The sequence below is a fragment of the Neopelma chrysocephalum genome, unplaced genomic scaffold (assembly GCF_003984885.1).
Source record: "Neopelma chrysocephalum unplaced genomic scaffold, ASM398488v2 Primary Assembly neopelma1_26, whole genome shotgun sequence".
In the NCBI taxonomy this organism is placed as follows: domain Eukaryota; kingdom Metazoa; phylum Chordata; class Aves; order Passeriformes; family Pipridae; genus Neopelma; species Neopelma chrysocephalum.
The window spans coordinates 5,098,540-5,123,739 of NW_020897695.1; positions in this window are offsets into that span (position 1 = coordinate 5,098,540).

Here is a 25,200-nt window from a genome sequence, read left to right on the forward strand (position 1 = left end):
GTTACCACTTTCAGCTTCAGGGGGAAAACCTGGCTCAAACCACTACACCATTCTTTGTTGGATGTGGAGGGGAACAGAGTTATCAAAGATGAGGAAAAGACTGAGGTACTTAACACCTTCTTTGCCTCAGTTTTCAACAAGAAGACAGGTTGTCCTCAGGACATCCGGCTTCCTGGACTAGTAGACAGCAACAGGGAGACGAATAGCCCCTCTGTTATTCAAGAGGAAGGAGTTAGTGACCTGCTAAGCCACTTGGATCCTCACAAGTCTATGGGACCAGATGGGATCCACCCAAGGGTGATGATGGAGCTGGCAAAAGAGCTCGCCAAGCTGCTCTCCATCATTTATCACCAGTCCTGGTTCACCAGGGAGGTCCCAGATGATTGGAAGCTGGATAATGTGATGTCCTTCCACAAGAAGGGCCAGAAGGAAGACCCGGGAAACTACAGGCCTGTTAGCCTGACCTCAGTGCCCAGCAACATTATGGAGCAAATCATCCTAAGTACAATCACACAGCACCTACAGGACAGACAGGGGATCAGACCCAGCCAGCACGGGTTTAGGGAGGGCAGGTCCTGCCTGACAAACCTGATCTCCTTTTATGATCAGATGAAACCACCTGGTGGATGAGGGGAAGGCTGTGGATGTGTCTACTTGGACTTCAGCAAAGCCTTTGACACCGTCTCCCACAGCATACTCCTGAAAAAGTTGGCAGCCCACGGCTTGGACAGGGACACTCTGTGCTGGTTTAGGAACTGGCTGGACTGGAGGGTCGGGCCCAGAGAGTGGTGGTGAATGGTGCTGCATCCAGTTGGTGACCAGTCAGTAGTGGTGTTCCCCAGGGATCAGTGTTGGGCCCAGTCCTGTTTAATATCTTTATTGGTGATCTGGACGAGAGGATTGAGTCCACTGTCAGCAAATTTGCAGATGACACCAAGTTGGGGGGGAAGGTCAATCTGCTGGAGGGACCTGGACAGGCTAGATAAATGGGCTGAATCCAAAGGTATGATGTTTAACAAGACCAAATGCCAGGTCCTGAACTTTGGCTACGACAACTCCCTGCAGTGCTACAGGCTGGGGAAAGAGTGGTTGGAGAGCGACCAGGAGGAGAGGGACCTGGGGGTTCTAATCAACAGGAAGCTGAACATGAGCCAGCAGTGTGCCCAGATGGCCAAGAAGGCCAATGGCATCCTGACCTGGATCAGGAACAGTGGGGCCAGCAGGAGCAGGGAAGTGATTCTTCCCCTCTACTCAGCACTGGTGAGGCCACATATGGAGTAGTGTCCAGTTCTGGGTCCCTCAGTTCAGGAAGGACATTGAGGTGCTGGAGCAGGTCCAAAGAAGGGCAGCGAGGCTGGTGAAGGGACTCGAGCACAGACCCTATGAGGAAAGGCTGAGGGAGCTGGGGTTGTTTAACCTGCAGAAGAGGAGGCTTGGGGGAGACCTCATCACTCTATAACTACCTGAAAGAAGGTTGTAGCCAAGTGGGCATCAGTCTCTTCTCTCAGGCCACCAGCAGTAGGACAAGAGAGCACAGTCTTAAGCTAAGCCAGGGGAGGTTTAGGTTAGACATTAGAAAGAAATTCTTTACAGAGAGAGTGATCAGACTTTGGGAATAGGCTGCTGAGGGAAATGGTGGAATCATTGTCCCTGGAAGTATTTAAGAAGAGACTGAATGTGGCACTTAGTGCCATAGTCTTATGTACAGGGTGGTGTTGTATCATGGATTGGACTCAATGATCTCAGAGGTTTTTTTCCAACCTAGTTGATTCTATGGTTCTGTGTGATTCTGTGATAATTAAAAGCATCAAATACAGCATAAATACAAATCAGTGGGCCTTCCTCTTTTGACAATAGGTTTTGGAACATTCACTAATATTTTGTGTTTTACTGTGGATTTTTAGGGAGCTGCTACAGCTGTGTAATAATTTTTAGAAGTCCTGAAACTTCTCTAAAGTATGCTCAAGGCTAAACCATCCTCTGACCTTTCTCTGGAACAGAAATTAATGCATTAGATATATTAACAGTGACCATCATGAGACAGGGAGTGAAGGAGAGAGTACACAGATCAGCTGTACAGGTGCAGCATCAAAATTACACCAGATGCCTCCCATTTTGAGATCTTTAGGTCTTTGACTACAACTAACATTGCTGAAAGAACTGAAGCCCTTAAAACAGAAAAGTCAACTGATAAACAGTGAGGATTGTCATCCATTGTTCTTCATATAAATAAAAGTTAACAAAAAAACCCCAAAATTGACAATGGATCTAATTCTATAATGCTATACTTGCAAACCAAAATATACTAAGCTTTTCCATTTTCCAAGGAAATATTAATCTGCTCATTTTAGGAAGCAATTGAAAATGGATACCAACCATTGAAACAAGCAATCTCTTTCTAATAAAAAAAAAAAATCCAATAGATCAGCTAATTTTGTACCAAACTTTATCCCAGGTGTTGCTATTCCAAACTGACTTTACTTTTTGACAAGGATGCAGGACTTGGCTGCGAGCAAAGCCTTGACTTCTAATCAATCTACAGAACAGTTCCTTAACTTTTAAGAGATTTTACATAGATTTGAAATATTGACAGTCGTGGAGTTTAATTGTTCTTTATATTTGAGGCATTTTTGTTTTTTACAGGTTTCCTTTCAAATCCCCAAAGCAGCTAACATTATCATGAACAAGTTTATAACTTGCTCAGCCCCATGAAAGATTTCTAGGTGTGGTGTAGTAACACCAAAAAAAAATTCTGAAATCCAGGTGTGGTCTATCCTATTCCACTGGTGGTAAGCATTTCCCCCCCCCCCCAAAAAAAAAAACAACCTGTGTTTAGTTTAATTATTATGAATCTTTTCCAGCTTTACTTCTGACAGTAAATTTGTAATTGTGCCTGAGCACTAGCTTTAGTATTCAACATACTGGGGGAAGAAGACTGTCATTCGGAAAAGAGTCATTATTTATATGAACTCTTTGCTACATTTTGCAAACATGTGCTTAGAGCTTTCATCTGGTAATTAACTGTGCTTTCACAGGTGACAAAAATTGATTTCACTCAGAAGTAGGGTGATGGTTCAGAAGATTTAGCTTTACGGTTTTACTTTTTGCTTATGCAATATGTGCACCTAGGCATATATTTGAAAAGCACAAAAACTCCATCTGAAAATGGTTTTTGAGCTATTAGTTTAAGCGGATCTATACTTCTCACAGCTGTAATAACTGGTGCTAGTGACGCTACTGAGCCAAAAAATCAACTAATTTGGAAAGGTTCTACTAGAAGAGTTGTCCACACTCAGTGGTCCCAATGATCCTACATAGTGGAGAAAACTCTTAATTTTTCTTTCCATCGTGTTTATTTGCATGGTTCTCTTCTGATACAGCAGACAACTAAATACTCTAGTTTTTATTTTCACTAATTTTTCATATTTCCTATGTAAACCTATACATATCTGCTAAAACTGTAAAATACTTTCTGTTCATATATTAGTTTGTTTTACTGAAATCATGATCAATAAAGATAAAAATTTCCATTACTTCAGTGTGGCACAATTCCATTATAATTACTGAGTGTAGCCTAAAGGTAATATCTGTATATACATGGATATCAAAGTAATTCTACAAACAGAATGCCATGTTAAAATAGAAGAATGATGAGTCCATGTTTGTCTGCAACTCCATTTTACACGTGGATCAGTGTAAAGTAACAGGAAAGTGAGGAATAGAAGTATAATACAAATATTGAGCCTTTAAGAAATAAGTAGAGACAAGAAAGAGATGTTACACAGAGCAATACAAATGGTTCTCGCTGCACTAAACTTCAAAAGAAATAAGAAATCTAATTTTACTTAAATTTAAATACAAATATGAAATCATATATTGAGAAACTACACTGTTAGAGAATAGACTACAGATACCCCCTTCATTACTACAATAATCTGTATACAACCTAGATTATCAGAAGACATTGTTGTCTGAAGGATTTTTGCAGATCTGAGAGATATGGATGGCCTTCTTATGTGAATAAATATACTTTTATGATTCTCAGAGGTGTGAGGGGCTAAACTGCTGCTGTGAATTTACGATCTCCATTAAAACAGATGTCTCAAGGCACATTGGGAAAACAGATTATGTGCTTATAGAGTTTTCTTTTGTAGCTATTCCTGAAAAAAAAGGCTAAATGTTCAAGCTCTTTTTAACAGTTTGTGAAAGTCTGTAGCATGGGAGGCTCCAATGCAGTCACATTGTAGCCTTAGTTGAGCTATAGTCTTTTGTTCACTAATCCAGGTGGCTTTGTATACACATATAGGTAATGCCACAGCTTAATTTTGTCACTGGGCAGTAATTTGACATGGTCTTTAACGTTTAGGAACGTTTAGGAACCTGGCAGCAGTTACTGCGCCTCAGCATGGAGGGGCTAAATTGTTCAACGATATTAATTGTGGTTATGTGTCTGAGCCCCCAGTTGTGATCTACAGCAGCCCCCTTTTTCATTTGCAAGTTATGTAGATTTGCCAAGTGCATGCCATCCTTCCACTCACAGCAGCAATCACAAAGATATCAAAGATCGTTTTCAATTAACTTGTTCAAGTACTCGTGAACACTTCACTGCACAACTCTGAATCTTGGGACAGAAATGAGGGTTTTTACCAGGGCTAAAATGGTAGCTAACAATGTGTTTGGTTTTTTTTATTTGTCTCTATTTATCCTATTTTTCACCTCAAGTTATCGAGGCCAATGTTGAAGTCAGTAAAATATATCAAGTGCGTGATAATCACTATATCTCATTGGGAAAATAGATTTAGTTAGAACCTCCATTTCCAGTGTATTTAAGTCTGGAGACAAGAGATTAATGACACTTACATCCACTATAATATTTTGGTAAAATCTGGTAAGGTAGAGGGAAAAAGAACTTCGTGGTGCTTGTTGCATAAATACTTAATATTCCTTCTCAGTCTCAGCACAACCTGTGACAGTCAGATATATGCTCCCATAGTAAGTCAGCTTGATATTAAGAACTCTCTTAGCTCTGATGCTTCAAGCAACATTTTCTGGATGATAAGAAGGAGAAACAACAAGGAAATATTTACATTTTTTTTCCTTTCTGAAAAGTTCTACCTCAAATTTACTAGGTTAAAATGACATGTGCCATATCTGCTTATAAAACAGCAACATTGACATGCATCTGAACAGAAAATGGGAAAAGATATATTCTGGAAAAAATTTCTTTTTAAAAATTGTGCTGTATTTAAATTTATTGAGATTCTAAAGCTATGAAATTCCAGTTTACCCCTCAGGTCAGGAGTTGTGTTCTCACAGAGGCAACAAAATCTCTGTTGAATTGGCTCTCCTGTTTTTCTGAGAAAAGCAATATAAACAGAAGATCAAATGCATGTTGCTTGCTTTAATATGTCAGCACCTTCTGTCTAGTGGGGATGTTGTGCCAGACAACATGCTGCATAAATAGTGTAGCAGACAAATTATATTAAGTCTTGGGAAGTATATACTAACATAGAAATGCCTTGAAACAACTAAATTATATCTTTTGCCTAAATCTCATCCAGGACACTGGAAATCAGGTGAAATGGATGGTATTTTTCTGTCCCTTTTCCTCCAGTGAGAAAAAACTCCTATCTCATGCGTTACAAAGCAACTGCTTTCTTTTAATTAACTTTACCTAAATATTTATGTCAATATATTCATAAGCTCTGGAAGGCTATAAATAAGATGATATGACTTCCACTATGATTGGCCTTTTAAAAGCCATTGCATTTTTATGGAGTTTCAGAAAGAACTGATTATGTCAGAGCACTGATAACCAGAATACAATAACATAGTCTTTTTGGTATTTTCCAGATGAATACTAAAAATGTATTCTGAACAGTATTATAATGCAAATTTGGAGAAAAAGCCATTAAGGAATTTCTTTCCAAGAATATGGACATTGGCATCAAATCAAAGATTAGGGAAAGTTCTTTCAATATACAAAGGACTGTCAGAGGGAGACAGGTGAGAGAGGGAATTTTGCATATTTGATTTTACATATAAATTACTATACCATAAGCAGGTCAGTAAAAATCTAACTCAAGTTTCTTGCTACTGCAAGAATAATTCCTTATTAGGACTAACCATTTCTTGCATAATTCCATATGATCTTTCCAGAGTTATGGAAAATCTTGATACTGAGTTTACCAGAGCTATCTTCCTAAACTGGAATTAACCTTTTTGCTTACATTATAAAAAGAAACAAGCAGTTCATATTCACAGTTTAACCAGTATAAGGACAAGATTCTGTTACTTCTGTCTGTATTTTGGGTGTCAGCATGGAGCACCTGGAGAGGTATTACAGCAACTACTTTTTTGTCAAGTTTTTTCTTGTAATTCTATTTTATGACATCTTTATCTATTGAATGAGAATACTGAAGAGGAAAATTTGGTCAGCAAAACTTATTAATTTGTCAGTGCTTCTGATCATTACCATGTTTTAAATGCAATTTACCAGGAAAAAAAAGATTTATATAATACATTGGGAATCAAGGATTAAATTCATCTTCTTAATTGCACAATTCTTAATCTTTCTCAATAGACAATGAAACTCACAGTTGCATGACTAAGTGCAAGATTTGACAACTTTTTCAATTTAGAACACTAAATTACAATTTCATTGAAGCACTCATTCTAGGTTAATTAAAATGCAAGTTGCCAGTAAATGAATTATGTAAATAAGATATTGCACAAGTCATGCATTAATTACCAATTCTACATTTATAGCCTTATTGATTTTCAATAACTTGCCCTAAATTTTAAATGTGTAATGTACAATTAAAGAAAAGATAAGCATGAAGTGATATGTGAGAGGTTTTGAAAATAAACTAATATTTTTTTTTCATATTTTCATACTTTTTCCAAATAAACCCTTTCAGAGATGCAAATTTTGGCGTGGTATATTTTGATTATAGCTTGGCCAATCCCAGTTTTCAAAAGAGTTAGGCAGTTTGCCTAAAAAATATAGAATCCCTCATTTGCTACTTACCCAGTTTTAGAAAAGGTCAGAATGTCAGTTCTTCTTATTAATCACATTATTTTCATAACTGTATAAGGAATAAGTCTTATTACCTTGAGAGACTCTGGAAGGAATAAAAGATTAAGTTCATCTTCTTCTTTCCCTCTTGTTTTACTCTTCTGAAGTTGTGTCCTAGGGAGTCTCATGAGAGACATTCCAGCTTAAAAAGAATCTCTCATTCCCATCGTTTGCAAGTTCAAAGGACTTGTAAACTTCACTGGAGTTTCCTTATGATCCAAATAATCAAGTCTAGAAATGGGGCACTTCTACTTGAATCCGAAACTGTACTCTGGAAGTTTCACTCCCAGTGCAGGAGCTCACACAGGACTGTCTAACCCTCTCATCACCCAGATACTCAGTTATATCATAGTTGCAAAGTATGGCCATGATTTAATGGGCAAATATTTTGAATTTATTGAATTATTAAATTATGTCTGTATTGTTTCTGAACTGTTTCATTGTCTTTGTCTCAGAGACTAATTGCTGTTTTCCCCCAAGAAACCCCCAAATTTTAATAGTAATAAGATTTTCTAAATATGGAATGATGTGGAAGTAGCATCACTAAATCTTTTATAACTGAACTAGAAGTGACAGCATAAGTTATACGTCTGCATAAAAAAGTAAGAAATAAGTATTTCTTTGGCTAATTAGAATTTAATTATGGTATCACTTCATTAGTGACTTTTAGAATGGTTTCACTTTCTTTTTATTGTAACTTGAGGGCACATTTAGTGGTTTACATTCTTCAGCCTTCCCAAAGAAACTACTGCAGAATACACTCATTGGTACAAAAGGCCAAAAATCTGCTAGACTTCACACACTTTACACATGAAGAGGTAATTGCCAGATAGCAGTGTGATTTCAGCTGCTGCTGGCTAATAGCTGAGATTCAGGCAACTGTCTGTACCTGAAAAGTACAACCTAGTCCTGGAAATATTTTGGATAGAAGCAGAAAACAGCACTAGATGGTCCAGTCCACCCAGTCAGGGCTACCCTTGACCCAGCATGCAGCAGTGCTTCCTCCCTAGCCCCAGCAACTCCCCAGCGGCTGTGGTGACAGCAGGAATCAGGTCTTGCCTCTTCTGCACTTGTTTTAGCACAGACAAAGCTACCAAAGGAGTATTTTATCAATAGTCTTTCTGTTCTGCTATGTAATACTGTAATAATCAAGAAAGGAAGAGAATTGCTCTACTTTGTTCTCATGCACAGGTACAGATATAACATTGAAAGGGAGTATACGGATGGGATTCAAATATCAATTATTTCACTTCTTGTTGACAATAGCTTTTAGTCTGAACTGTGCATTTCTAAACCTACTTTAAAATAAACATATATTGCATCCACTTTTAGAAGTACTTTGATGAAAGTAACATCAGCTACGTTCAGTCACATTTAATGTTTTCTTGGAGTGTCCACAGAGGTCACCAAAATACCACTAAACTCATGCCTAGTTTACAACACAAACACGGAACAATCTACGTAGTTTGTATGTAACAGCAAGTCTGAGAGGAAAGATCCTGGTTGGGCAATTTTTGCAGCCTGTCCTCACAATGATAGAGATTCCTTTGGCTAGAAAAGAGTCATATGTAATTTTGGGTGTCCAGATATTCTAAAATCTTTTCTCCCCACATCCAAGTGGCCAGGTTAAGGGATATCTGTAGACTGCTGGAAGAAATAATTCTTTGCTCCTGCCTTTCCAGACCTTGATGTTCACTTTTAAAATGGTCTGTAGGTGCTGCAGTCTCATGTGGTATGTAATTTACCATGATATGTCAGACAGCAAACGCCAAGGTCATGTGAAAAATTCAGCCATACACAGAGCCTTTTCAGAGCCAAGATATGAAAATTGTTCTGTTTTAGAATAAAAGGAGTATAAATTGCTTAGAAGGGACTAATAAAGAAATTGTAAGACAAGGAGGAAAAAAAAAGTCAATTGCAGATCCAAATGGCACGAAGTAACTGAAGAAGGTCTGTGAAAACTGCTTACTGTGAAGTACTGGGCTATGTGGAAGCTCTAGAAGATGCTGAGCATATGTACTACTCTGGCAGATCTTGTGGAAATACTGTCTTATTTCAGTACACAAAGTTAATACTTAGAACAACCTAAACAGTCATTGTGATGAAGATTCAGACTTAATGAAAATATACAAATGAATAAGTGCTCCACATCTAGAAGACGGCTAAAGTAGCTTGCTTGTTCGCATTGAGAGAAAGTGATTTCAGGCAAAATCTAGGCCCAGTGTTTCAGAAAAGAAAACATTTGAGAAAGCAAAACTAAAACCTGACCCTCTAACTAAAGCTCTAACTAAAAGTAAAACATTAACTAAAGATTATAACATGCACTTCTTCCATACCTGACTTTGAACCTAACACTCAAGTGACTATTCAAAACAATTTGCACATGTAAGTTTAGAAATCAATGTCCATTTTACTTTCTTTCTTTGTCTTAAAAAAAAACCAAAACAAACCCAAACCCACAATAAAATAAACCCCAAACCCCACAGGTTATTAAATCAAAGATTAAAAGTCCCCTAAGGGACCTGAATTTTTCTGACTTTAAAAGTTACTTAGCTCAGTGAGTGGTCTGGGATGATCCAGTATAAGGACATTTGGACTGCACATCAGGCAATAACTTGCTAACAATGAAATGTAATAGACTGTGGAATGATCTCCCCAGGGAAATAGCAATGCTTGATGTCTAAAACTAGACTAGATAAAGCAACAGTAAATACACTGTTGTACAAAACACCACAATATGGTGTGGCCAAGAAGTGACTCACTATTTCTTTTCTCTCTGAAAATCTATATTTCTATGATATTGTTGTGGTAATAACTAGCTTTACAGCTCTGTTGATAACATCCATTAGGTAATGGAACAAAAATGACTATGTAGAAAACGGATAAGGAAGTTTTGTCCTATTTAATATCAGGATGGAAAACGTGGCAAAAGGGAGCAGATTTTAATCCAAAATCATTTCATGAGCTGAGGAAGTTCTGAATAAGCCACAGTCCATCGCCATGTGCTAAAAGCCCCATTTGAAAAGCAAAAAGGGCTTCGATGCACATCAAGGCTCAGAAGAACACTCGGTAGAAATAAGCCCCATGCACTACCATTAGAGATATCAGAAGTCATTATCATTGACTGTTTTGGTCTGAGTGTAGCAAAGTTGTCTACTGCTTCTCATGTATTTCTGTTCCTGGAAATTCCTGCCCATCTTCTCTTCTGCTGAGAATAGAATATTTCTCTCTTCTTTTAGTGTTCTATAGAACTGAAACAATAGCATCAGCAAAACTGTATGTAATATAAAAGAAACAAAAAAATGTCTTGCTTTGGAAACTCAATGAGAAAAACATGTTAAAAGACCATGAAAGGAAAGAAACTTACAACAAAGAATATCTGGAAGTGTCAATTTACTTTTAACTGAACAGTAAAAGGTGTTTCTTTGCAGGAACACGAAAATTGCACTGGGACTAAAATAGTACCAGTAGGTTTAAGCCTGTTGTTAACAGCTGGAAGGAAAAGTTACAAAGAAACACTGGTGACAAAGGCACATTTGTTCTGTTGAGTGTTGCAGTTGTCTGTATGACAATGTGCTTTTCATATTAGTCCAGATAAATAGAAACCCACTTTCTAAGCAAATAGAAATTGGAAGTGAGAATAAGAGAGGCAATATCTGATCTTGATGCCATTGAGCTTTAGGAAAAATTAATTTATCCTTTGTTGTAAATTCTTTTATCATGAGAATCTTTATCAAATGCAGCACTATGTTTGCAGCAATGTCCTTAGGCAATAGTAGAAGAAATTTATTCAGTGCCACAGCAAACACTCAGATTGTACAGGGACAATCAATTCAAAGCACAAACAATAACATTTAAACAAATAATAAAAAATGATTTAAAACAGAGTAACTCTTTAATTAAAAGGCAGCCTCCAGAGAGATGAAGGACTTAGAGAGGGAGAGAGAGCAAATCTTCAGCAGGATGGTTAGAGAGGAAAAGCAGTTTGAGAGAAAAAAATGCTTTCTCAGGAAAATGGATTTTTTTTAACAGATTGTGTTGAATCAGATTTTCAAACCTAAGGATCAAATCAAATAAAATTGATGGTAAAGACTGACTTGGTTGATAGTTGCAAAGGATCATTCAGCTCATTTTTTTGAAAGAATGATGAAGAATTGTTTAACAGTGCAATAAAACCTGTCTTGTCCCTACTGCAGATGTCCTTTTAAGAAAAGCATATTAATTTTTATGAATAGAGTTTGTTTTGGTTTTAGTGTTGCTTTTTTTGTTTTACTTTTTTTTGCCATTACCTTGAATAGACAGAAAATAAAGCCCTAAATTTCCTTTCTTACCAGGGACACCAAGAGAAGGGTTACATACTGAATTAAGTTCTTATTCTTTGGGGGTTATTCCAGCAGATCGGCTATGCTTAATAGAAGTAAATGGACACACCTTTGATTTTTGCCCTCTTCAATCACAAAGACATTGTGCTTAGTCAGTGCTGGTGGTCTAGTGGTTAGGATGCGGCGCTCTTACCACCGCGTCCCAGGTTCGATTGCCGGTCAGGGATACTCCCCCGGGCAGATGGAGCTCATCAGCCCTGTAAGGCCATCCATCTAAGAGAAGGTCACTCTAAACAAACCTACGTCCTGAGGACCTCCTGCCATTGTCCAAGCTCGCTTGGCCCCGGCAGATGAACCTTAGGATTAAAGGGTGGGCTCAGTTCAGCGCATGCTGTGTCTCACCTAAAAAAGCCATTGCGCAGGCTGGAAAGGTAAAAGACCTTTCCCAAAATCTTCGTTCGTGAAGACTGGCCATACATACATACATACTGCTCATTGCTTGTGCAGCAATCTTTGGGCACCAAAGATTGTTTTTCACATGCACAAAATTTATTCCTACCATCTATAACTAAATAATGAAGGATCATAAGCCATGGACTTTTCAGGAGAGGTGACTCAGCCAGGGCGGTGTGACCATTCTGGCTGAAGATCCTGTTGCAGTCAATTAGATACCACTCCTGCATATATTAACATTTCATTTCATTAAGGTTTGGGAGAAGGGTGCTTATCACTTCAGACCAAATATCCCTGAAGATGGTATCCAACATTAAAAACCAAACAAACTGCACAGAATGAAACACTCCACCCAAAAAAACTAAACAACCAAAACCAAATATTGGTAATTTAGGAAAAAAAATCTGGAAGAGTATTTCCTTTGAATTATCTTCAAACATCTTTTTGAAAAGAAGTTTGAATTTCAGTAGGTCTTTTCTTCATCTTTTCAGAGTCTTAATAAGAAAACAATTGTCCAGTTGTTAAGGTCTGACATACTGTAAAGCTGAGTCCATTTTAACTAGATTAGCAAGTAATGGAGTATTCAAAAGATTGACATGTGCTGGGGAAAACTCCAGTATTAGGAATGGTTACTGGAAGTCATGTACTCTTAAAAGTAGAAAAAGAAGAAAACAAATGCAAAGTTTACAGGGAAAGGTAATAAGTTTTATGAAAGCAGATGATCTGTTGGGAAAACAATATCCCACAATCAGATTCTTGGGTTGACAAGCACTATTTTGAGTCTGGAGCATCAGACAATGCACATGGTCTCTCTTTATTGCTTTTTCCGAGAAAATGGAGAGTGGACCCGCAGTTGGCCTTTCCTGATATATCTGCACATCTGTGTTTCAGCAGAATTTTCTGGCTAAAAAGACATTACTTGTTTTTCTCAAGAGGCCAAATTCAGTGAAATACACATTAGTTGTATTGATTCCTCTTAAATTTTCCAACCACTTAATGGATCAAAACTGTGTATCTTACCAAGATAAAACAAACAAAAACTGTATTAAAATTGCAAGGTACATATTCTAAGTTTGAGAAATCCCATACAAAAGGCTATGTACATGTAACTTCCCTGTGCTGCCTGGAGGCAATAAGGGATGGGAACAGCAATCTTCAGCCCATTAGATATTGGCAAAACTGGGATGGAGTTTCGCAGGACAAAGAAATGGAACCTTGTTAATTAGGCAATGAATGTGAGTTTCGCTAGAGATGTTCTCGTGCACCCCTGAAATACACACTTCAAGGTCAAAGAAAACTCTTGGCTTCTTAATCCTTTTGCAAATGATGGCATTTATTCAAGAGACCCTCTTCTGGCCTCTTTTTTTTTTTTTCCTGAAAGCAAGCATTCAATCACACATATGTGTAACTTCACTTTTGCATCTCAAGGCCAACCTTGAAATCCTTTTCCACTTTCATTCTGGCTGGATATTTTATTTTCAAAAGAAATAAAGGTAGAGTAAGGCTTTCAGGAATTTCCACTATTGCCTATGTTCATTTCACTGAACTTCTTTCATTTTATGGGTTTTATTTCTGTTCTTTCACTGGCATCTTTCTTCAGTCCAAACTTATATTGATCGCTAGTTTAATGTTCCAGTCTTCCAAAGAATTCCATTCTTAGGACAGTTTAAGAAAAACATCGTTACAGTCTTGCATAGCCTGGGGCATATAACATTTTGCAGAAGAGAAAAAAACCAACGTGTTTTTTGCTGACAGAACTAGAGAAGTTGAATTTTCAGCAGATTGTACCCACAGGCAAAATATACACTTGTTTTAAGTCCAGTCTTTGAAGCTACAAGAAATCAATTATTTTTCCTGTTCTACTATTGAGCTTAGATCTCTCCACAGAACTGGAGCCAAACTTGAGCAGTTTTACGTCCCATGAAATAGATCAATAATAGTTGTATTTATGTGATACCAGGTAATCTGAAAGTATGTTCCTTTCCTGGCCCACAATTCATTAATCTTATTTTGGACTCTAGATTTGCCATAATTTCCTGGTTCATGGCAAGCAAATGGATTTCAAGTTTTTGGAAGTTCACAGTCTTGTTTAGAACTATCAGTCAGTACTTCTGCTGAAGGGGTGGACTATCATGTTGCTTTTTAGCAACAAAAAGCCTTACACATCTTGATGTGCAATTATCTTACTACTACTTTTCATATTAATGTCTATTGACAAGAGAATAAAACACTCCACCTTTTTGTTGAGTGTATGTTTCATTGAATCTAGGAAAATATTGTCAGTTCCATTTTTCTCAAGAGGAAACAGGTAAAGACAGATAATGAGCTGCCAGGCAGAATGCACTGGGTAAAAAACAAGTCCAGGAGGCTTTCCAAAGAGTCTTTCTACATCTCCTCTTTAATTTATTAAAATGCTCCTCTAGAACACCTTTTTTTGTTACTTAGTGTAACATTTCTGGTAAATTCTAACTACAGAATAAGAGATTAGTTTTAAACATCACCTATATTAAAAAAATAAAGGCATTCTGTTGTCTCTTACAGTATCTGTTTTAGCACTGCAAGTTTTACTTACTGGCAAAAAGGAAAGAACTTCAGTGAAACATATCATTGTATTTGAACCACATTTGGAGAAAAATATAAATTATTTGAATATCACAGATCTAGTGCAAAAAGCTTTTAAAAAACAGACATTATTGCACTAGCTATTTTTGATCTTACCTGAGAACACAGCACATCTGTCAGCAGACAACAGGAAAATACTGTGCTGAGATACAATCCAACGAGTGAACACACTATTTTGTTACATTTTACTCTACTCTTACTACTCTCCAGATTTATGTCCCAATTATCAGACCTGCAAGTGAGAACACAGAAGCTTTTTATGACAAATTGAGGGAGTGATTGACAAAAGCGTAGGAATGCTACATACATAGTTAGAAGTGACCTCCGTATAAACTTTGGTTCTTTATATATTATTAAAAGCTGTTCCACCAATATATCTTGTTTTTATATGAGGTCAGGGACTTTTGGTACTTTCTAATTACAATGAATCCAGCTTGATGAGTAATCCATTTAACTTAAAGACATCTCATTCAAAACACAGTCTGAACGTAATAACCTCCATTTAGTCCAGAAGTTCTGGCCTAACTTTCCTATCCTTAATGTTTTCAGCTGTTGATATTCACCTTGGAGTCATTTGTATGTACTAAGGGATGTGCAACCAATTCGTCGATCTAGCCCTCTGAATTTAAGACTTACATCACAGCTAATCTATTGTGGTGCACAATATTCAGCACAATTATGAGCAAAGGATGAAATGAAATATGAGTGACTTGAACACAGAGAAATGTACTTCTGCAGCAAATGTGACCCTTTAGATTAGGACATGTGACATGTAATAACCTGTTCAACTGTCTCAAAATCTTCATATTTCTGTACCTTTCTATTTCATTTTGCATTGTGTTAATGTAGTGACACTGCCCAGTAGCATATCTGGACCAAACAGAACTTATAGACATGCTTTTTGAATAAAATATCTGAGAGTGAAAGATCCAGAGCAAAAATGTTCATTGATGAGTAGAACAGCCAGACATGCCCTGACATGTTGTCTTGTCGCTTTTTAAATCCTATCTGCTTCAAACCCTAATTGTAAGAATCATTATTAACTTCTCTTATTCTAAGATTATCCTTATCTGAATTTGAGTGTATACATACATATACACACAAAACCAAAGGAGGAAGAACTAGTAATATTCATTATTAAATGACCCTGCAAGCAAGGTTTATTCATTTTTATTAAACATTTTCTGCCAACTCGTATGTCTGAAGTCTTCTAATTATGATGCTGAATTAGCAGTCAAATGGCATGGTTTGTTCTTTAAATTTATGGGGTCCACTTTTGTTTAAATGATTAATGATGCATATTAATCAAGAACTGAGTTTCTGCAGAAAACTACCTGCTTGGGAGATAAAACTAGAAATTAAATTAGGTCTTCTGAGGTGTGATTGATTTTTTTCCCCCTGAAATCATGCATTTTACTGTTTCAGATAAATTAAAAAACTTAATGTCTTTGGATTTAGTTTGCAATGTGAAAACCTTCAAAATAAATTCAAGCTAGAAGTCTTATGGTAACTTGTTCCACAGGTTATATATATGTTATGTATTAATACATATAATATGCTTAATATGCTTGAAGTAGATCAGAACATGACTAAATGCATACCTCTCTATCTGCCTTTACAGGAAAGACTGGGGCAATGAACTTATGCTATTTGCAAGAACAGCAATGTTCCCCTCTGCTGGAATAAGACTATCCCCATCCCTGCAGGCAAAAGATTAGCTCTCTTGAAAGGCAACGTGAACCCCAAGTTTTTGCGTTCTCCCTTTTACAGTCCTTTGCTCAGTGTGAGATTCCCCACTGCAGCAGAGTCCAGGAGCATACTCAGATTGTTTGTAGATATCAAAAGACACTGATGATACCCAAATTTCTAGTTTCTGTGTTATAAGCATTTAAATCCTCCTTGCACACACACCTATTTTGTCTCCATGGTTATTTTCTTGTCCCTGTTTTTAGCTGGAATTGACTGCCTGTAAATTAGTTACCCATAACAGGAGACTCACAGAAACAGAAAAATAACTTTGTTTGACTATGTCAAAACCTTGTGTAGTCTCACTGGCTACTACTCCAATGCTAGCACTGATGGAGGAACTGAATAGACCATCATTACCATAGGGGACCAGGGTTAGGGTTAGGGTTAGGGTTAGGGTAGCTGGTGTGCAACCCTCCTGTTCCTCTGGTAGCAGCAGCCTGAGCAGTAAATTTGGGGTTCTGGTGTTTTCCATGAGTTCTCTTTTCACTTTTTTTCCTTAACAGCTTATGTGTTTGTGTAACAAAGTTCAATGTTGTCTGTACCTAGCTGGATCTGAAACTTGGATGATAAGATTTAGCTGATGGCACAAAGTGTCAGTTCTTGAAATCAGCTGAAAAAGAAAATGACTTTCATGTTCTCAGTGATGGGTTCAGTAGACCCAAAGTCCAGCTGGAGCTGAGTGTGGTGAGGAACATGAAGAGCAGCTAGAAGCACTTTTACGTCAACAGCAGAAAACAAGGGGAAAAGTGTACCTGCTACTGAATGGGTTTGGGGCCCTCGTCACATAGTACAGGGGAAAGGTTGAGGTACTTAATGTCCTCTTTGCCTGAACCTTTGCCACTAACACTGACCCTCAGGGATCCCAGGCCTCTGCCACTAGGGGAAAGTTTGGAGCAAGGAAGACTTGCTCTTCACGGAGGAGGTCTTGGGCAAGAAAAAGTCCAGTGGTCCATGCAAACCTTTGCTGTGCTGTGATTCTGCGATTCTGTAAAAGGCGAGAAAATGTCAGTCTCCAGTGTTTGGAGAAGAGCTTAAAACCAAACAATACTGAAGTCACAAATGTCTCATGGATGAAAACATGCCAGTATTTATTGATGTATTTTTGCTGGATCTCATGCCCACCATGTCTCACACCATTCTAACCTAGTTCCTTCAATTTGCCTGACAGTTATCACAGGATGTGAAGACTAGATCTTGAAAAAATTTTAGTGATAATGTGGTCACTCTTGACTTATATCAAGATTTTGTTGTTAATAATCTCTTCCTGTCTACACAGGATAATATCTTGTAAAACAGCACAACATAACCCTTTTTTAAAAGGGGTTCTCACAACAGAGAGTGTTGGGGAATGCACTCAGTGCTCAGTGCATGGTTGCAGTGTGAGCTGCAGGTTGAACTCTTCTGGGCAGGACCCCGAGCCCCAGGCAGAAGGTCATGAACTGCTGACCCTTTTGTATAACAAAGGGCACAGGACCTGTGGCCCAACCAGGGGGCTGAGCACTCAGAGACACGGTAGGAGCCCACAACCTGTAAGGCGATAAAAGCCCAAGGCTTCCTTTGTCCTGGGTCCCTGTTTGAAGGCACTCAGATGGAGCTGTTATTTTTTTATGTAGTTATTTCACCGTGATTAAATTATTTTATGGATCTGGACATCTGAGGTAGGATGTTTTGACTATGGGAGACCTGGGGTCAAGACAGTAAGTAAAACTGGTCTGACTGTGTGAGCATGGTGTGTGTAGATGCAAAGGGACTTTGGTCTCAGCTCAGGTGGTCTGAGTGTGACTGTGAGTGTGGATCCTGGATGGTCGGACAGGGAAGTTTCCTTAACAAGAAGATTAATTTTATATTCTCTGTTTATCTCATACTCTATCGAAATTTTTTAAAAGTTGAAAAGGTGTACTCTCGAAAAGGTACACTCTCAAAAATGTGGAACAATTTCCCTTCATAATTAGGGTTAAGAATGCAGTCTTCTGACCTACAACTTCCTTGCTTACATGAAGCAACTGAACGACCCCACATGTAGCAACAAAAAAAGGATCCAAAAATAAAATAAGAGCGAGGAGTAAGTACTGTTGTGAAATGAAACCTTTCCACTAGATTCAAAGGCAAACTGCCTTGAGGCAGATTCAGCCTGGTGACAGAGCTATCTTTCAGGATTTACTTTCAGGATTACTTAACTGATTCAGCATACGGTGCTTGTCTGTCTGGTAAAATAAGAAATAAATTTTCTATCAAGCTTTTGGGACCTTGGCTTTTCTAGAAATAGAAGTCCTTAAATGAGAAGTGCATTTTAACTATTTAGTGTAGTTAAAGAATTAATGCTATTTAGAACCTCATATCACTGTCAAATTCCATCTTAGATAATTAATTTCTACTTCTAACACTCTCAGTTTTACTGGTAAATTTATTTTCCACTTTTTGATCTTAATTATGATGTAATAACTTTACTATATAATCTTATTACAGTTGTTTGGTTTTAATACAGGAGGATTCAGCTTCAGGGGTGGAAATTTATAGCCATTCTGTGCAGCTTAGAACTGCTTTGGGCCAAAACATATTCCACTCTTCTGAGTTTCAATTGGTTTTCCATAAGGGGTTACAGAACTCTCCACATGCAAATAGCAGACATACCTTTTCAGACAGTTCATTTTGCTTAAAATTTTAAAGTTCCCCTTTTCCATTTAACGAACAGACATAGAAACAAGTGTTAGTGCACACACACACACACACAAATGTTACTTCTCCTTTTTAAGGCTACCTGAAACACCACTCTGTATTTCCCCTTCTGATTTTTTTTACAGTTTATATTTTCAAAATTGAGTTTGTCTGGTGACTCACTGTGAAAAAGAAATACAAAAGAAATCTTTTCTCTCCTCCTCCCCCCCCATAGTTTGTGAAGGGAAATAACAATTTACTTTCTAAGAAATGGTCAAGATGTAGGTTTATTGCTTGTTCAGTGAAGATAGTCTACTCAGCAGAACATGAAAATGCATGAGAATGAAGCAGCAGGGTTCTTTTCAATCTTAAAAAAATATATATATTTTTACTGCATTTTCCACTCAGAATCAATTTCCCTCAAAGGAGGAGATTTTCTGTATAATTTTTTATGTTAAAGATTCTGATTATTTCACTGAAAACTTATGGGTTTATTTCTTCTGCAAAACTTCACTTATAAAACTGTCATTTGAAACTTTATTTCTGTCTAGAAGCAGATGTAAATGTTGCCCAAGGAATGCCCACTCAAAAGAGTGGTCTAGGTAACAGAGGTAATTGCTTTGCATATCACAGCACAAATCACTAAAACTGAAGAATGTCAGCACACCTCAAATCATCTTTTTATTTGTAAAATTCCTCAATCAGCTTTACTTCCTGTGTTGATCATCTATCTGTGCATGAAAACATTGATAAGTGCAAAGCAGATGACCAGCTACAGTGTAGCAGGCATAATAGGGTGTTTTCCAACTAAACCTGGGGACTTCCATCAGCAGTGCACTTAGAAAAAAATACAGGAGTAATTATCTTTTTTTTCCCTTCAAAATCACTGAACAATTGCTTGGAATAATTTTTTTCCAAAAATGTAATTCAATTATTGTGAAATTAAAATTTCCCACAAAAATCTTGCTAAAAAATTTATTAATGGAAATTTTCTAAAGAAATGTAGACTCCAATGACATTTTAACACTTCAAAATTTTATTTGGCAAAATACATTTAATTTTGATTATTCTGAGTGTAGTGTTTATCTACATAGACTGTTGTGTTGCATCAAGCCCTCTTTCCTTCTACAGAGAGCTTTTCCTGGACTACATCTTCCTTGCAACAATGTGGTTTTCCCTCTGGCTTAAGAGTTTGTTTATGTTGGTTTGAGAGTATGGCTGAATTTGTAGCACTGAATTACATTTCCTAGGAAACACAATGACATGAATGATCATTAGCAACTTGAAACTTTCAAACATTTCTAAAGATTTCTTCTTCTGACCTTTGTGTCTGAGAAAACTTTCAGTAATGTGGAAAATAAATGTTGTAGCAGTCATTTCTTCTTTTGGCAGAAACTGTGAATTACAACTTTTGATTCGATTTTGGGTGTGTTTACACATAAACCACACAGACACAATGGAGAATTCTCCTAAGCTACACAAAAAGAATGTACATTCCTTCTTATTCCCCAGGCTAATCATTATTTCCTTGTTGTTTTAAAATGCGTAAATAACGATTTTTTTGGACAATGCAGTTGTATGACAAAATAGCGGACTTAAATTGTCTTTGTACACATTAAGTTTGAATTCCTCAATGACTTGTAGGTCAGTGAGTCAACTATCATGAATGTATATGACCAGAAAAGGAAGCTCATAAAATTTTAAGTAATTGGAAATTTGAGATAGACAGTCATGTACATACTGATTACAAAAACAGATGCACTAGTCTCACTAAATATGATTGGTTCTGTGTATTGAACATGAAAAAAGGCATTATACTTGCTATAACAGCAATTAATCTACTAAAGTGTGTGCTAAGTGATAAAAATAATTTTAATGGGAAAATAGGATTCATCTGAAGAACTAGAAGAACTATTGACATTAGCAATTGTGACAGATTTCAGAGCCAACTTATCTTTGAATTTTCCTGTGATTAATTCACTTGTGGTATAGGGACCTGTGATTTCCCATTGAATTAGCATACTACAGAGGAAAGATCTACCACATCTGTCTGAAAAACATTAGTGAATGCTGAATAGCTTTATTCTACTATTAATAAAAAATATTCATATCATATTTTTTATTATAAACTGTTCATTTCCTAATGTATGTTCATGTTTTCTCTACTTGCAGATAATTTTACTGAAAAATTTACAATTGCCAAAGTTAAAAGTGATGTTCTTTATGTATCCTTTACAATCACTGGAGATAATTTAATTGCTTTGAATTTTGTTTTGGTCAATGCTGACTGTATATATACGTAGCTCTGCCTTGGTATATATACTATATATATATGACATAACTGAGACCCCTGGTGGCCTAGTGGTTAGCGTGCAGGACTTTCACTGCTGCGACCACGGGTTCAAGTCCCCGGTCTCCTGGCCTGATGGAGGTCGTTAGCCCTGTGTGGCCATCCATCTATGAGAAGGACACTCTAAACAAACCTACGTCCTGAGGACCTCACTGCCATTGTCCAAGCTTGCTTGGCCCCGGCAGATGAACCTTAGGATTAAAGGGTGGGCTCAGTTCAGCGCAGGCTGTGTCTCACCTAAAAAATCCATTGCGCAGGCTGGAAAGGTAAAAAGACCTTTCCCCAAATCTTCGTTCGCGAAGATGGGCCATTATTATTATGACATAACTATATACACAGAACGTATTATTGTAGATATAGGCTGTGTATACATGTGCACATGTGTGTATGTCTGGGTGCATTCCTCCCATTGTGGGGTTCCATTTCCGAAGGCTTGAGGTGGATAGGGAAGGGGTTACTCCAGTTCCAGGGGTTTCTTCAGGGTCCTGGACGCATGGAGGGGTTAGGTGCTCACCCCTCCCCCCACCCACACGGTCCCATGGCAGCCGGAGAGACAGCACACAGCACAGGGAGAGGAGGCGAGAGAGAGAGTTTATTGTAGGGTAGGGGTTTATATAGCTCTTGGGAGGGTCAAAAGGGACCATGTAAGGTAAGGGGTCCTACAAAACACCAATCAGGCAGGGAACAGTCAAATAAGGAAGGGGTTAACAAGGTCCAATGAGAAGACTTCTTGATATCTTCTCAGGACATTCCTGAGACAGAGATAAGAACTGGCCGTGGGGGATTTTGGGAAGAAGAACATGAGTTAGCAAAGAGACTACAAAAAAGCCATTTTAAAACATGCTTAAACCACAGTTTTCCCATATAATGCAGGTTTACTGCTACATGTATGTATGTGTGTATATGTATACAATATATGTATATACACACATATGGGCTTGGACAGTACCTACTGTAGGTAGGGTGGAAGGAGATTTAATGACTTGGTCACCTGATGTTAGAAGTCCTGGGTGATATCACTGACACAAACTTTAATTAGGGTGGACATTTTTAGGTGAACATCTAGGAACAAATCTTTGGTTCATATTTAGCACTGCTTTGAGTCCAGACAAAAAGCTTTGGAAGCTTTAGTTTTCCTCATACCTTGTACCAGCAGAAGTCAATATGAAATCATTTGACTATGGTGAAATCACAGAGAAATGCAAATCAAGCTCAAGGCAACCACCAGTCCATCTTCTGGCAGGATGGTGAGTATCTGGGTCATTCCTTACTGGTAGCTGTCTAACCAGTAAGGTTCAACAATGAAACTCCTGAAGACCTCCATCAATCCATTCCAGTTCCTCACTATGGTTGTTACAGCTACGTTTTCTACTGTCTGGCTTTGTGTTTTATGTTACACTTAAAGGGATGTTGAAAACAGATGTTGCCTTCTCCTTTGTAGCCCTTTAAACACTTGAAAAACACACAATTATTTTTCTATTCTTCATTCTTGGCATACCAGAGTACTTTTTCTAGATATCATCTTTTTTTATATATCATAACATTCTTATTGGTCTCTTGAGGGCTTGTCCTAACAAGTGAACATCTTCTTTGGGAGTGAATTGCCCCAAATTGCATGACCCTCTAACTGAGGCCTTCCCAAAGAGAAATTAAAACTTAAGATTTGTTCAGGTTTCCTGTAGATAAACTTCTTTTTTATAATAACAATACCTTTATTCAGCTTGTGCTCTCCTCTAAATCTAGATAATTTTCATAAATGATGCCTAACTAGTTGTTCCCATGTCCTTTATTGTGATACTGATTTTCATTGCACAGTTCCTTATTGATTTTCAGCCTATTTCTTCATTATATCAAGAACTGTCCTTTTGCATTCTAATCTTATCCTCCAATAGACTTACAGTCCGGGTCTGATCTTGTTTTGAAATTTAAAAATTTAACAATACTATTTTCTGTTCCAACATGCACTTCATTAGTCAAAGTACAGGATAGGAGCGGATGCAGGTTGATTCTGCAGAGCCCCATATGATAACTTTCTTTTATTTTCATAGAGAATTGGTAAATAACTACTTCTTGCATATGATTGTCTAACCTGCATTGCACAGATTTCACAGGCTTTTTTAAAGCTGTTTTCTTAGCTTGTCAAGGTGGTATCAAAGCCTTACTGATGGTAACAAACCCCAAGAACTTTTCCACTCTTTTCCCATCAGTAAGATCTGATAGAGAAGAAAATTATATTATTTGATATGATTACTCATGACAAATCCATCCTATATCTTATTTATCTATGTGTTATTTTTCAAGTTTACAGATAGTCATCTCTTTGGTTCAGGTTTTTTCTGGGAAAAGAATTACAATGTGACTAATCTGAATTTCCCATGCTACTCTGCTTTCCAAGTTAAAGGAAAATATTTCCTTTTTTTCTTGAAACTGGGTTGGGGGTTTTTTTGTTTGTTTGTTTGAAGTTCATTCTTCCTCCAGCAATTCTCATGTTCTAGTTGTTCCACAATGGGGAGCAGGGCCGGCTGAGGGGCAGCCAGGAGCAGTCCCAAGCCCTTTTCCCTAGTGGGAAAGGGTTGCACTCAGAGATCTGGCAAATCCCTAGCTATCCCAATAATCTCTGAATTTGTCTTCCCTGTTCTTATTGAAGATCTTGCTGACTTTCCTCTCTACAAACTGCACTTATCCTCTAGTCATAAACTGACCTTTTTAGGGAAGATTGTCTCAAAAAAGACTGTGACATTTTATTCTTTTAACTATCACCCGCAATTAGCTTCCTTGTTTCGTGGAAGGAATAGGCCAGCACTTTCTTCAGACTTCTCACTTTACACTAATAATAAACTTCTAAAGTAGTCCTTGTTATTCCTGACATGGCTTGCTAAATGCCTGTTTTTGAATTTGCCCTTTTGATTTTTTGTCTACCAGGTTGAAATATTCCTTTACAATCCTCACAACGATGTGACCTAATTTCTACTGTTTGCTCCCATCTTATGAGGAGGTCATTGAAGAATTTACAGCTGAAACAAGATGAACACCTATTGTGTTTCTCAAGTTTTCCCTGTGCTGTGACATGTTGTGTTTATGCAATTAGCATGCCTTTTTAAGCACCAGCCTTCCTTAAAATTTTTTTCTTTCAAAATTGAATTTCTTTTCAGACCAACAGCTCTGCACTGCAATTGCTTAATAAATAATTATAAAGATTATTGCTTACCCAAAAGGACCAATTCGTACGCATAGCTGTCATGGCATTTTTTACTCGTTAATTTTGACAGTTATAATTGCTAAGGGTAGATATTTTGAGAATGTGCAAAAATTAGGACTTGAAGACCAGTTCCAGAGAGATAGACAGGCTGTCTTATGAATCATTGTATACACTGTCATCTGCCTGTGACCAGTTACTTTTAGCATCAGCCTTAATGAAATTAAATGAGCTTGTACAAATGTTACCCATCAGCACAAGGAGGATAGATTCTAGCTTACACTGAATATATATATATGAGCCCACAGTATCTCTAAAATAAGGATTTTACCCTTTCTCTCAAACCTAATAGGATATGTACTTCTATCCTTAGGTAATGCCACTTGTAAAGAATAATTCTTGAACAAGTGGAGGACAATGTACTCAGGAATTAATAATTTGCTTCTTTTATTTTTAGAGCTAAGTAGACCAGAGAAAACTTTTTTTAAAATTAATTTCATTTTAGGAGCATGTTCCAAACCCAGCACAGTTTGGATCAAAAGGGGAAGATCTGAACACTGTTTAAAAAGCAATTGCATTTTTCATTCTTAAATCAGATGGGATTTTAGTTGGTGAGGTGGCCATATTTTCTTATTATTATTTTCTTTCTTTCCTTTTTAAAAATAAATGATGAAAATCTGTTCAGCATAAATATAAGTACTTGCTGCGTCTGAAATCCTCTGATCACATGATAGTCTCCAGAAAAATAATGAAATAAAGATGTCTATTTCAGTTT